Genomic DNA, 14,060 nt, shown 5'->3' with positions numbered 1-14,060 from the left:
TACCCCCCTCAAAGCCGATCTACATCTCCCATCTTTTACCTTAAAACTGCATCCCTTGGACTAAGGGTAAGAGCAGCTTTTATTCATCCTGATTATCAATCAGATCCTGCCTCAACTTCCTCTGCTCCAAAGAAAGCATCTTATCCTTTCTCATTATAGCTGATGATGTTCCATTCTGGAGAATCTCTTCTTCAGCACCTGAAGAGTAATCACATCCTTTCTATAATTAGTTGACCAGAACCGCGCACACAACTCCAACTACGGCCTAACTCAAGTTCTATACAGCCCCAATATGGCCTCTTTGCCTTTATAATCTTCAGCCACAGCAAATATAAGTGACCTGCATACCTTATAACAATCCTCGGGGATTTCTGGACAAGCACCCTAAGATTCCTCTGAGCTTTGCAGTATCCTACCATTCATTGGTACTCCCTTCTCTTGTAACCTCTAATTGCACGACCTTGCAATTCCATCTGCAGAGTTGTGTGTTCTCTCTCCATGTCATTCAACCTTTGGAAGTCCAGGTGTGATTCTCAGAAATCGATCCCGCACTCCCAAAATTAATATTTGCTTTTACATTACTCTACGTGATTTGGACTTTGATGGTTGGGTTCGCATTTACTGCCCATTTCTGATTGCTCTAAAAAAATGTGATGATGAGCTGCTTTCTCGAAGTGCTGCTGTTGTTGGATGTAGCAACACCAAGAAAGATATTAGGAAGGAAGTTCAGGAATTTTGACCCAGAAACAATGCAAGAACAACAATATAGTTAAGTCAGAAGGATATGTCGCTTTGTCACAGTCAAATGTTTCCTGGATGTCAAGGGCAGTCACCTTCACCACAATGCTGGAGTTTCACTCATTTGCCCACAAATGGACCTTTTCTTTTTGACTTAACCAGGTTGTGCACAGGTGCAGCATAGTTTTTACAATGCATTTCCCTGTCCGTATCCCTGGCTCTCTAGATACAACAAGGCTAATGAAATGTTGGCCTATTTTGTACATGTTCACTCTACATTAGTGATCCTCATACCTTTGGACTACATCGCCTCTAGCATTTAGAGTCAGAGATATACAGTACGGAAACAGACTCTTCAGTCCATCTTGTCCACGCTGACCAGATATCCCTATCTAGTCCCACCTGCCAGCACCCAGCCCATAACCCTCTAAACCCTTCCTATTCATATACCCATCCAGATGCCTTTTAAATGCTGCAATTGTACCAGCCTCCAGCACTTTCTCTGGCAGTTCATTCCATAAACACATCACCATCTGCATGAAACACATTGCCCCTTCGGTCCCTTTTATATCTTTTCCCTCTCACCATGAACCTATGCCCTTTAGTTCTAGTCGCCCACTCCAGGGAAAAGTCCTTGTCTATTTCTCCTATCCATGCGCCCTATAATTTTTTTATAAGCCTGTATAAGGTCACCCCTCAGCCTCCGATGTTCCAGTGAAAAGGTTGGGGCTGTTTTCCGCTTCTCCCTATAGCTCAAATCCTCCAACTCTGGCAACATCCTTGTGAATCTTTTCTGAACCCTTTCAAGTTTCACAACATCCTTCCGATAGGAAGACGACTAGAAGTGCATTCAATATTCCAAAAGTGGCCGAACCAACGTCCTGTACAGCCGCAGCGTGACCTCCTAACTCCGACACTAAATACTTTATTCCTGATTAAGGGCTTTTGCCTGAAACGTCGATTTCACTGCTCGTTGGATGCTGCCTGAACTGCTGTGCTCTTCCAGCGCCACTGATCCAGAATCCGATACTAAATACACTGACTAATCAAGAAAAGCATACCAAATGCCTTCTACACTATCATATCAACCTGTGACTCCACTTTCAAGGAGCTATGAACCTGCACTCCAAGGTCTTTGTTCAGCAACACTCCCCAGGACCTTACCATTAAGTGTACAAGTCCTGCAAGATCTGCTTTCCCCAAAATGCAGCATCTCACATTTATTTAAATTAAGCCACTTCTCAGCTGGTCAAATGGGCTGATCAAGATCCTGTTGCAATCGGAGGTAACCTTTTTCACTGTCCACTATACCTCCAATTTTGGTGTCACCTGCAACTATACCTATGTCCACATCCAAGTCATTTATATAAATGGCAAAAAGTAGTGGACCTAGCACCAATTCTTGTGGCACACCATTGGTCACAGACCTCCAATCTGAAAAGCAACCCTCCACCACCATGTCTTCTACCTTTGAGCCAGTTCTGCATCCAAATGGCTAGTTCTTCCTGCATTCCATGTGATCTAACCTTGCTAACCAGCCTCCCTTGGGTAATTTTGTTAAACACCTTACTGAAGTCCATATAGATCATGTCCACCCCTCTGCCCTCATTAATCCTGTTACTTCTTCAAAAAACTCAAGTTTGTGAGACATGATTTCCCACGCACAAAGCCCTGATGACTATCCCTAATCAGTCCTTGCCTTTCCAAATATATGTACATCTTGTCCCTCAGGATTCCCTCCAACAGCTTACCCACCTCCGACGTCAGGCTCACCGGTCTATAATTCCCTGGCTTCTCCTTACCACCTTTCTTAAACAGTAGCACCATGTCAGACAACCTCCAGTCTCCCGGCACCTCACCTATGACCGTCAATGATACAAATATCTCAGCAAGGGGCCCAGCAATCACTTCTCTAGCTTCCAGAGTTTAGGGTACACCCGATTATGTCCTGGGGCTTTATCCACCCTTATGCATTTCAAGACATCTAGCACCTCCTCCTCTGAAATATGGGCATTTTGCAAGATGTCACCATCTATCTCCCCACATTCTACATCTTCCATGTCCTTCTCCACAGTAAACACTGATGCAAAATACTAGTTTAATATCGCCCCCATCTCCACACACAGGCCACTTGCTGATTTTTAAAGGGATCCTATTTCTCCCTAGTTACCCATTTGCCCTTAATGTGTTTGTAAAACCCTTTGGATTCCCCTTAACCCTATTTACCAAAGTGCTCTCTGTCCCCTTTTTGCTCTCCTGATTTCCCTCTTAAGTATACCCCTACAGGTTTTATACCAAGGAATCACTTGATCTATCCCGTTTATACTTGACATATGCTTCCTTCTTTTCCTTAATCAAACTCAAACTCAATCTCTCTAGTCATCCAGCATTTCCTACACCTACCTGCTTTTCCTTTCACCCTAATAGGAATATACTATCTCGTTATTTCAGTTCCACCTAAATAACTTTCTTGGATGTATTCCCAGGAGTATCCTCATTACAGCCATAATGCTATGCCTTATCAAAAACACTACTCCTCCCTCCTCTCTTGCCCGCTCTTTCTATCCTTCCGATGGCATTTGTATACCAGAAAGTTGCCAGTCCTGTCCATCCCTGAGCCACGTTTCTGTAGTTGCTATGGTATCCTAGTCCCACGTTCCTAACCATGCCCAGAGTTCATCAACCTCCCCTGTTAGGCCTCTTGCATTGAAATAAATGCAGTTTACCAAGTCAGTTCCACCTTGTTTTCCGCTTTGTTCCTTCCTGACCGGATTGTTTGGACTCACTCCTTTTCTCAACTGTACCAGTCCCAGGCTGATTTCTTTCCTCACTATTTTCCTGGATCTCACTCCATCCCCCCTTTACTTGTTTAAATCCTCCCGAGCAGCTTCAGCAAGTCTCCCCGCTAGAATATCAGTCCCCTTCCAGTTAAAGTGCAATCCATCCTTCATGTACAGTCACCTCTACCCGAGAAGAGATTTCAATGATACAAAAATGTGAACCCATCTCCCATGCACCAACTCCTCAGCCATGCATTCATCTACTCTATCCTCCTATTCCTACCCTCACTAGCTCGTAGCAACGGGAGTAATCCAGATATTACTACCCTCGAGGACCTCCTTTTTAAAGTCTTGCCTAACTTTCTACATTCTTCCTTCAGAATCCCATCCTTTTTCCTTCTAATGTCATTGGGTCCAATTGTACAATGACCTCCTGCTGGTCCCTCTCCCCTTTGAGAACATTCTGCACCCTCTAAGAGACCCTTGACCCTGGCATCAAGGACGCAACACACCATTCTGGTTTTTCCACCGCTGGCTGCAGAAATGTCTGTCTGTGCTTCTGACTAGACAATCCCCTATCAGTCGATTGCTTGAACCCAACCCAAACCTCAGTGCATTAGAGCCTGTCGCAATACCAGAATCATACCTGCTCATGCTACAGTCCCCTGAGAGTCCATTACTCCCTACATTTTCCAAAACAGCATACTTGTTTGAAATGGGGTCAGCCACAGAAGACTCCTGCGCTACCTGCTTACCCCTCCTATCTTTCCTGGAGTTAACCCATCAACCTGATGGTATTTGCAGCTTTTCTCCCTTCCTATAACTGCCATCTACCATACTCCCTAGCTCTTGTAAACTCCTCATTGCGTCTGTCACTCCAACTGATCCACACGATCCGACAGGATTTGCAAAGAAACATATTTACTGCAGACATAATCATCAGTAACATGGAAGCTATCCCCAAACTCCCACATCCAACAGGAAGGGTGTATCACTCTATTAAAGGCCAATCTTTGTTCCTTCACAATCTACAGACCAAAAAAAAGCACCGTCCTTTTGCCCTAAAAAAGAAGTGCCCCAGGCTAATTTAATACTTATGATTTATATTTTTCAAAATTTAAATCATGAGACAGATAACGATAAAACATATAATCACGAATGAACCCACTCTATTCAGTACTGCAGACTTTCAGCTGTTTGCTAAGTACTTCATTTCACCTTTTAAGCTCAAACGCTTCACACTTAGAGATTGAAATCCATGTGGTCATTGTTCATCCACTTTATTATCTATTACTATTCACCTCACTGATTCAAACTAATATTAAAGTAAATATCCAATTTCACCTAAAAATTAAACAAAAAGATGGCATTTCCTACTTCACATTTTCAAACATTAAAATTCACAATGACTATCAGGTGAGTAATTTCACCATTTAAAAAGAATTCATTCATGGGATGAGGGCGTTGTCAATTGGGGCAGCATTTATTGCCCATCCCTAATTGCCCAGAGATCAGTTATGGGTCAACCACATTGTTTTGGATCTGGAGTCACAGGTAAGGATGACACTTTCCTTTCCTAAAAAAGGGCCATTAGTGACTCAGGTGGGTTTTTTTCTGACAATTGAAAATAGCTTTGTGGTCATCATTAGACTTTTAAAGTTGACTTTTTATTGAATTCAAATTCCATCTACCATGGTGTGATTTGAACCTTGGTCTTCAGAACATTACCTGGGTCTCTAGATTAACAATCCAGTGATTGGCCTAGTGGTACTTTCAGGTGCAATCCATCCTTCTTGTACAGGTCACCTCTGCCCGAGAAGAGGTTCCAATGATCCAAAAATGTGAACCCGTATCCCATGCACCAGCTCCTCATCCATGCATTCATCTGCTTTATCCTCCTATTCCTACCCTCACTAGCTCGTAGCAACAGGAGTAATCCACATATTACTACCCTCGAGGACCTCCTTTTTAAATTCTTGCCTGGTTTTCTACATGCTTCCTTCAGAATCTCATTCTTTTCCCTTCCTATTGCCACAGACTTAATTAAGTGGAGACAATATGGTAAAACATAGGTTAAAAACAGGTAGATGCATTTCAGTGCAAGAAAGCATGGAAGGATATATTTAAGATGAAAATGTGAAGTTGCTGTAATTGGCAGAAATCGTAAAAGTGGAGAAACTGATCTACAGTGCAGCTGCACACATTGCAATGGCTAAAGTAAAAGTAGCAAAGGTTATGAAGCAGTAGTGTTAAACCATATTTGGAATACTGCGTGTAGTTTCAAACACACATTCAAATTAAAGACTATCATTTTAACAGATGTTAATGAGGATCAAGTAGAATTTTTCAACAGAACTAAAATTTGGCATGGCAGATTTTATTGCTGGCTGATGAATCTAAGTAGCAAAGACCACAGAAGAAACAGGCAAGCTTGAAAAATTCTCACTGAAATATTTTCCTAGAACAATCCTGAAAAACTGCATAATTGAATGGAAATTGAATGATTAATCTATATATATCTTATAATAATGCAAGACTGTCCCAACTAGCAAAAGCAAGAATTCAACAGAAACTGGTCAATTTAGGCAAACATATACCAGTTTAGGGTGTTGTAGTACAGTGGTAGAGGCCAGAGGATCCAAATTTAAGTTCCTTTCTTTTACAAACTTCACTTGTGGGACATGAGTCTCCCAGGTTGTCCATCATTTATTGCTGATCCCCAGTTGCCTTTTAAAAGGTGACCTGCACTCTTGAACCGCTGTAATCCATATGCCATAGGTAAACCCACATGACCTTCAGGAGGGTATTTCACTACTTCCACTGTGACAGTGAAAGAATGGCAATACATCTCCAAAAATGAATTGACAGAAGCTTGGAACTTCCAAGTGGTAGTGCTTCCCAAGTATTATTGTCCTCATCCTTCTAGATGGAAGTAATTGTGGGGTTACCCGTGTGTGCTGTCAAATGATCTTTGGTAAATTTCTGTACCACATCTTATAGATAGCATATAACGCTGCTACTGAGTATTAGTGATGGAGAAAGTAGACGCAGTACCAGTCAAGCAAATTGTTTTGCCCTGGACAACGTCAAACTTTGACTGTTGTTAGAGCTGCACCCAATTGTGTGGGGAGGGGGTTACTCCAACACAAATATGACCTGTGCCTTGTAGATGGACAGGTTTAAGAGAGTCAGCCTGGTGAATTATTCACCAGGTCATTCCTAGCCTCTGACCTGCTATTAGAACATAAAGCAGTACAACACAGAAACAGGCTTTTTGGCCTACCATGACACCATTCCAAACTAAATCTTATTTGCCTGAAGGTGATCCATACACCTGTTCATGTGTTTGTCTATATGCCTCTTAGAAGCAGATGCCACAGCACCATCTATCTCCTTCACTGGCAGCGTGTTCCAGGCATCAAATCACAAAAAAAATAATTGCCTCACAGCTACTTTGGACTTCATCTCACCTTAAACCAATGACCCTCGCATTTGACGTTTACACAAGAAAGATTATTCCAACTATCCACACCTCAATTTTATATACTTCTATTGGGTCACTTCTTCAGCCTTGCAGAAACAATCCAAGTTTGCCCAACCTCTCCTTACAGCTAGTAAAATACAAACCAGGCAATATCCTGTCAAATCTCTTTTGCATAGCCTCCACATCCTTTCTCCAGTACAATGACAAGAACAGCATACAGTAGTTAGTTCATCTGTAATGCAATGGTTACATTCTTGTGCAACCCAACGTTATAGAAAAATTGCACTTTAAAAAGAGTGTTTAAAGGGTTGATCATATAATCACATTACAACTAACACATTTTAAAAGTTCACACTTTAGAGATAGCACCCCAATTGTGTTACAGTAAATTCACATTAACAAAACACATACTATAGCGGAACAACCTGTGTTCCAAATATGACCTAAATGTTTTACACAGTTGCAACACTACATGCCAACTTTCATACTAACGCGCTGACTGATAAATGCAAGTATGTCGTGCACTTTCTTTACCATCTTTTCCACTTGTGTTACCAAAAGTAGTTAAAAAATTTGAACATAATTACGTTAATCAGTCCATTGACCAAACGGTGGAGCAAACCCAAAGATGATATGTTTGTCAACCCTATTCTCCTTTTCTCCATACTGATCAAGAATCTGTCTTAAATACACACAACTCAACCCCATTCTCCCTCAGGCGAAAGCGCAGACTACAGATGCTAGAGATTAGAGTCAAGATTAGAGTGGTGCTAGAAAAGAAGAGCAGAAGGCCCTGATGAAAGGCTCCTTGGATTCTGCCTGACCTGTTGTGCTTTTCCAGCACCACTAATCTCGACCCCATTCCCCTTTACGCCATACTAATCAAGAAAATCTGTCTTAAATACACACAATCACTTGGCTTCCACGGCTTTCTGCAGCAAAGAGTTCCATAGATCCCCACTCCTCTGGCCTTTTGTCATCTCAGTTGTAAAAGGGTGTTCTCACTCAGAGGCTGTCTCCTCAGGTCCTAGTATCTCCTACTAGAAGAAACATCTCCACCTCCACTCTATCCAGGCCTCGGTTTTTTTATGTAAGTTTCAGTGACATTATCCTCATCTTTCTAAACTCCACTGGAATACAGACACAGGGTTCTCATCACTCCAACAGTGATCCATGTTTAGTCTTCAAACCTCCTCTGGACACCCTCCAATGCCAGCGCATCCTTCCTTAAATATGGTGCCCAAAATAGCTTACAATATGTCTGACCAGTACATCCCGACTCCTGAAATAAATGCTAACACTATATTTGCCTTCTCAACTTCAAGTGAAGCTGCATGGTTACCTTAAGAAAATCCTGACCAACGACAAGTCCCCTTCTGCTTCAGATTTCTAAAACCTTCCCCATTTAGAAAATAGTCTATACCTCCGTTTTTCCTAGCAAAGTGCATAACTCACTTTCCCACATTGCATTTGCTACTTTTTTGCCCTGTCTGTCAAAGAGCTTCCACAATCTCCCCATTTCCTCAGAAGTACCTTTCCCTCCACCTATCTTGCCACTTTCAGGGAGCAATGGATTTGCACCCCAAGGTACAACAATTTATAATTACTGCCAGGGCTCCTGCCATTACAGTATCCTTTCCTCATCCATTTGTTATCACCTCGCTCTTTCTGGATTCAACTCCATCTGCCATTTCTCGATCTAACTTTCCAACTACAACCTTTGACAACCTTCTTCAATATCCACAACTCCAATTTTCTATATTAGAAACAAGAGGTCCCAGCACTCAGACCTCCAGTTAGGAAACACCCTTTCACACTACCCTCCGTCTTCTATGACCAAGCCAATTTGACAATCTTTTGGACCAGCTTACAAGGAAACCAACAGTGGCCACTATTTATATGGACAGCCCAGTTGGGCGTCTGTCCTGTAAAACGTTCCCCTTTACTTGGTTTGCACCCAGTCTCCTCTTTGAAGACATCCGTATTACACAATCCTCCCACAATGTGGTCCAATTGATTATTCAACAAGACCTGCTGTTCATGGTTCCTGCTTCAAATGACACTAGCTACTTCAAATGACCGTGCCTTGAATTTTATTGCAAGACATGAAAAAAAGTGACAGCAGGTTCATCAACTGTAGCATATAAATCATACCCTCATCTATTAATTTATAAGATTTAATGGAGGATGATCAAAAACAGAAACCTGCTCATTTCTGTTAGCCTGTAAGCATTAAGAAACGCCCAATCATGTTGAAGTTACTCAGCACCTGTAAATGGGAGAGAATTTAAAATATAAACAAAATTCTTCCCTCTTCACATTTCAAGTACCTCAAAGCATCTAGATAACCAATCACTTGAAGCGTGGTCACTATTGCAATGCAGAGAAACAGTAAACCTATACACAGCAATCCGGCAAATAGCAGTGCAGGACTAGATAATGCCATCCGAAAGAATGGTAACCTTGACAATGCAACTTGCCCTGATGCTTCATTGTAAATACCAGTTTAGACACAATCTGAAGTATCTCGTACAAGGTTTTCACACAACTAATGAAAGCAAAGCTAACAGTATGAATCTGCTCTTTCATATTCAGGACTATACTTGGCAAACTTATCAGTACAGCCTTTTGTGTTGCTTCATGAATTAATAACTCTTGAAATTATAATAGATTGGTTAACTAAAACCATCACTGGATTCTTAAAAATTAAGATGAATCAACATTCAATTCACTACTAGTGATACAAATTAGGTTACCAAAATGAAATGTCAAGACTCCCTCAAGTCTTAAGATTCAGTTTAGATCAGAGTGGTGCTGGAAAAGCACAGCAGGTCAGACAGCATCCGAGGAGTAGGGAAAAAAAAAATCGACGTTTCAGGCAAAGGCTCTTCGTTAGGAAGATTTTGTATTTGTTCCTTCTCTACATACAATTACACACCATTCACTGTTTCCCACAGCTAATCAATTTGAAATAAATAATGAATAAGTTAACAAATACATGACAGCCAATTTAAAACTTGAGTTCCACAGACACTCATGACCATTTGACCTAGTATCATTTTTCAAAACAAATTCATTCATGGAGTGTGGGTGTCACTGCATTAAATTACCCACTCTAAATTGCCCAGAGGGACTTAAAAGTCAGCCACATTGCTGTGGGTCTGGAATCACACACTGGCCAGACCAGGCAAAGATAGCAGATTTCTTTCCCTAAAGGACATTAATTAATCAGATGCTGCTTTTTCCCTGCCAAAAGACAACAGCTTTATAGTCATTAGTAGACAACTTAGTTCCAGATTTTAACACTGAATTCAAAGTCCACCATTTGCCATGGCAAGGTTTCAAACCCAGGATCCAAGAACATTACCTGGGTCTCTGGATTAATCATCTAACAATAATACCACTACGCTGCTGCCTCCCCACTGACATAATTAGTATTACTGTATAGTATTGTATTACTGCCTTGTAACACTGCTAAAATCCTCACGGGAAAACAATGGCATAGTGATATTATTGCTGCTTGATTAATCCGGAGACCCAGGTAACGTTCTGGGCACTCAGCTTTGATTCCCACCATAGCAGATGGTGGAATTTAATTCAACACAAAAATAGTTGTCAACTGCTGGAATAGCCTATTTGATTGCAGTGCAGTGGTTCAATAATTAGCACTCGTACCTCACAGCACCAGGGATCCAGGTTTGATTCAAGCCTTAGTTGACTGTAGAGTTTACACATTTTCCCGGTCTCTGTATGGGTTTCTTCCAGGTGCTCCAGTTTCATCCAGTCCAAAGATGTGCAGGTTAGGTGGAATGGCCACAGTAAATGCAGGGTTACAGGGACAGGGCTGGGGGGGGGGGGGGGGGATGCACCTCAGAAGAGTTTGGTGTGGACTCGACGGACCAGTGGCCTGTTTCCATACTATACGGATTCTTATGTTTCACTAACACCCTTTTGGGAAGTAAACTGTCATCCTTAACTGGTCTGGTCTGCATGCGACTTCAGAGTCAAAGCAATGTAGTGTATCTACTGGGATAGAAAATAAATACTGGCGCAGTCACCAACACCCACATATCGTGAATGAATTCTTTACAATCTCATATTGAAGCGTTTATTCACACATGCTGCAGCATTAAAAACATTTCCAATAACAGCTACCATTTTAGGGAGTACTATTGACTTATCTCAATATAAAAAAAAGAGAAAAACAGCAAAGCAAATTGTGATACTTTTAATTTCAGCCCTGTTGGTTGTAAACAAAACATGTAACATTCAAACTGAATCACAAATATAAGCACATATATGCTTTAAGCATTTCTTCCAAATTCACAAGCTTCATTTTAAATAGAAAATAAAACAATAACTAGTTCGTAAGTTACATAAAATGTGTCAAATGTAACAACTGCTCACTCTTTCCATAGTTTAATTCCAGGATGTGGGGTCATACCAGTGTCAGAGAAAAATCCAACATAAGATTCTGATAAAACCTATTGACCGTCCTACACATTTAAAGTTGCCATTAACATCCTGAACAGATACAACACAAGTTAAAGCTTCAGTGTTTGCAAACAGAGACTCGGCATCTACATACACTGAAGGATACTGTCTGTCAAGTGTCGATACAATAGTTTCGCCCACACAAGTAAAGCAATGACGCACCAGCGCCCGGCCACTGAACACGAACTACACACCCATCAACAGATGTGAATACTTGCAACAATAAAATCTCAAGACAGTACATTTATGCAAACATTTTTAGGAAACATCGTAACTGATTTCATGAAGTTATTTAGATCCATTACATCAACCATCACGATTCTGAAGATCGAATGGGGGACACACCGGTAACAAAAAATGCAAGATAATGAAACACACGATTTTTACTTCAATTATCAACCAAGTTAACAGCTGCAAGGTGAACAGTATGTATCACAAAGTTTATAACAAATAAACAACATCTTTCTTCCTATTCCCACGGTCGGCAGAAAGAACCATGTCCGATCTTCACTAAAGTTACATTGTAGGATCTGATTAACAGATATCGCCAGTAGGTAGTTCATGTTGACAACTGATTATAAACAGGTCATGCTTAACCAGCATTAAAAAGTCGACTGTTATGTTTCTACCTCCAAACTAATAAAGCAGTTTTTGGTGCCGAAGTCTACCATAACTTCAATTTGTAACCCGGACACTCGATACATCGGCATTGAGGCGATGCTCTGCTCAGCTTCACAATCAGGCCCCTCAGTAAATCACACTCCCCGAGCAGCCTCTCTTCTCAAGAACGCCGAGAGCCGCTGTCGTTTGGAACTAGCCCCACGTACCGGGCTAGGCCCCAAGCGCAAGAGGAAGGAAAGGAGACTGAATCAGGCTCCAACAGCTTCCCGTAACGCCTCTCCGGGCCACTGGCAAGACCTACCGCACCCACCACCCGCCCCCCCCCAACCCCCCGCCTTTGTTAACTCAGGCGAGTGCCCCGGCTTCACTCGATCACCGCCAATCGAGGCGGCCTCTGATCATCTCTCACCAGACCCACCCCTCACCCTCTCACAGCTACTCTCCGATGGCCAAAAGCGCCCGCAGGCCGCGCATAGATCCGCAGCTCTGCCTTAGGCCTGAGGCAGGGCCCGACAAAACCCATCCCCTCCCCCCAGCTCCCCCCCAAAGGCCGGGCCTCATTCGGCCTGGCGCGGCAGGACACACAGCAACATTCCACAGAGTCAACCTCGCCAACGGGAAAGCCCAGAAGGCCCAAGAGCTGCTAAAATGCCCGAGAAGGCCCCAATCCGCGGCCTCGTCTGCTCGCCCTGCCCGCTAATTGGAGCTCACAAGATAGATCTCGAATTTTAATAATGTTGTCCTTGGATTTTACCTCAGCGAAGAAGCCGTTGTCGAAACTGATGTCGATGCGAGTCGCTGGCTCCGGGAATGTGAAGAGGGTGGCGGGCAGAACAACAAACACCGAGCGGACATGAAGGGACGTGAAGTGGCGGCGCGCTCCCTCCCCCGCCCGCCCGTCCGTCCGTCCCCCGCCTCAGCCTGTCGACCGTACGAGCCGTTGGCTTCCTAGATAACAACCTCGGCGAAGCAGCCCGGCTCTGTGAGCCTGCGTAAAGGTGCCGAGCAGCGGCGGAAACTCCAGTTCAGCCTCGAAGGCGATTCCTCTCTCGCAGACAAAATGCCGACCGGAAGTGAACGAAACCAGCGCGAGCGGAGGGAGGAAGAAGGCGCCAAACGCGATCACTTCCGGCTGCAGCGGCTCCGCGCGTTCCCTATACAATGCGCGCTCCCTCAAACTACGCGTGCACACCTCTGTGCCGGCTCGCCGCGCAGGCGCAGCTATTTTGCGGCCGGCAGTTTGCACGTGCTTTTGGCGCGTTTCCTGGCGGCCGAAAGCCGATCTCCTCCGCCTGTCACCGATAGTCAGGCCGACCCCAGTGTCCGCCTCCCCCTGGCCTCTGTATCCTGTTATCACTGAGGGTCAAGGCCATCTTCAACCTGCTGGGTCCCCTCAATAACTCAGCGACTAGAGTCGCTATCACACCCAGAATTGGAATGTGCCACTCAGGTTTGAATCAAAAGCCATGATCAAAGTCGAGGATGACGCAAAACTCAAAAGTGTTATGAATTATGAGATATTGGACGAAGTAACAAGCATTGTGGTGGGCTTGGATTTACCAAACTATTTGATAAGGTCCCACATCAAAGTTTTATTTAGAACACCGTTGGCAAGAGGAAATACAAAAATGAAACTAAGAAAGGAATACCTGCGATCTCAAAACCAAGGACCAATTCCAACTGCCAAATGTGTGGTCGGAGATGTGGCTCTAGAATCTGCTTGATCAGCCACACAAGGAGCCAGGGCCCATGATCAGCCACACAAGGAGCCATGGCCCATGATCAGCCACACAAGGAGCCATGGCCCACGAGCAGCCACACAAGGAGCCATGGCCCACGATCAGCCACGCAAGGAGCCAGGGCCCATGAGCAGCCACGCAAGGAGCCAGGGCCCATGAGCAGCCACGCAAGGAGCCAGGGCCCATGATCAGCCACACAAGGAG

At 43.5% G+C, this 14,060-nt stretch overlaps 1 protein-coding gene across 3 annotated transcripts in view; it reads right to left on the bottom strand.

The window, feature by feature from the left end:
- nipbla (NIPBL cohesin loading factor a) overlaps positions 1-13,227 on the bottom strand; it is a 529,062-nt gene extending 515,835 nt beyond the window's left edge. For 2 of the 3 annotated variants that reach the window (XM_060834051.1, XM_060834059.1), the window contains exon 1: positions 12,872-13,227. The gene's annotated coding sequence lies outside the window, so the exon portion shown is untranslated. The remainder of the gene's footprint in view (positions 1-12,871) is intronic. The other variant, XM_060834067.1, reaches the window with a different exon arrangement.
- Between the last annotated feature and the right edge of the window lie 833 nt (positions 13,228-14,060).

Source organism: Hemiscyllium ocellatum, chromosome 2, assembly GCF_020745735.1.
Source record: "Hemiscyllium ocellatum isolate sHemOce1 chromosome 2, sHemOce1.pat.X.cur, whole genome shotgun sequence".
In the NCBI taxonomy this organism is placed as follows: Eukaryota; Metazoa; Chordata; class Chondrichthyes; order Orectolobiformes; family Hemiscylliidae; genus Hemiscyllium; species Hemiscyllium ocellatum.
This window is presented reverse-complemented; position numbering and strand designations above follow the sequence as displayed.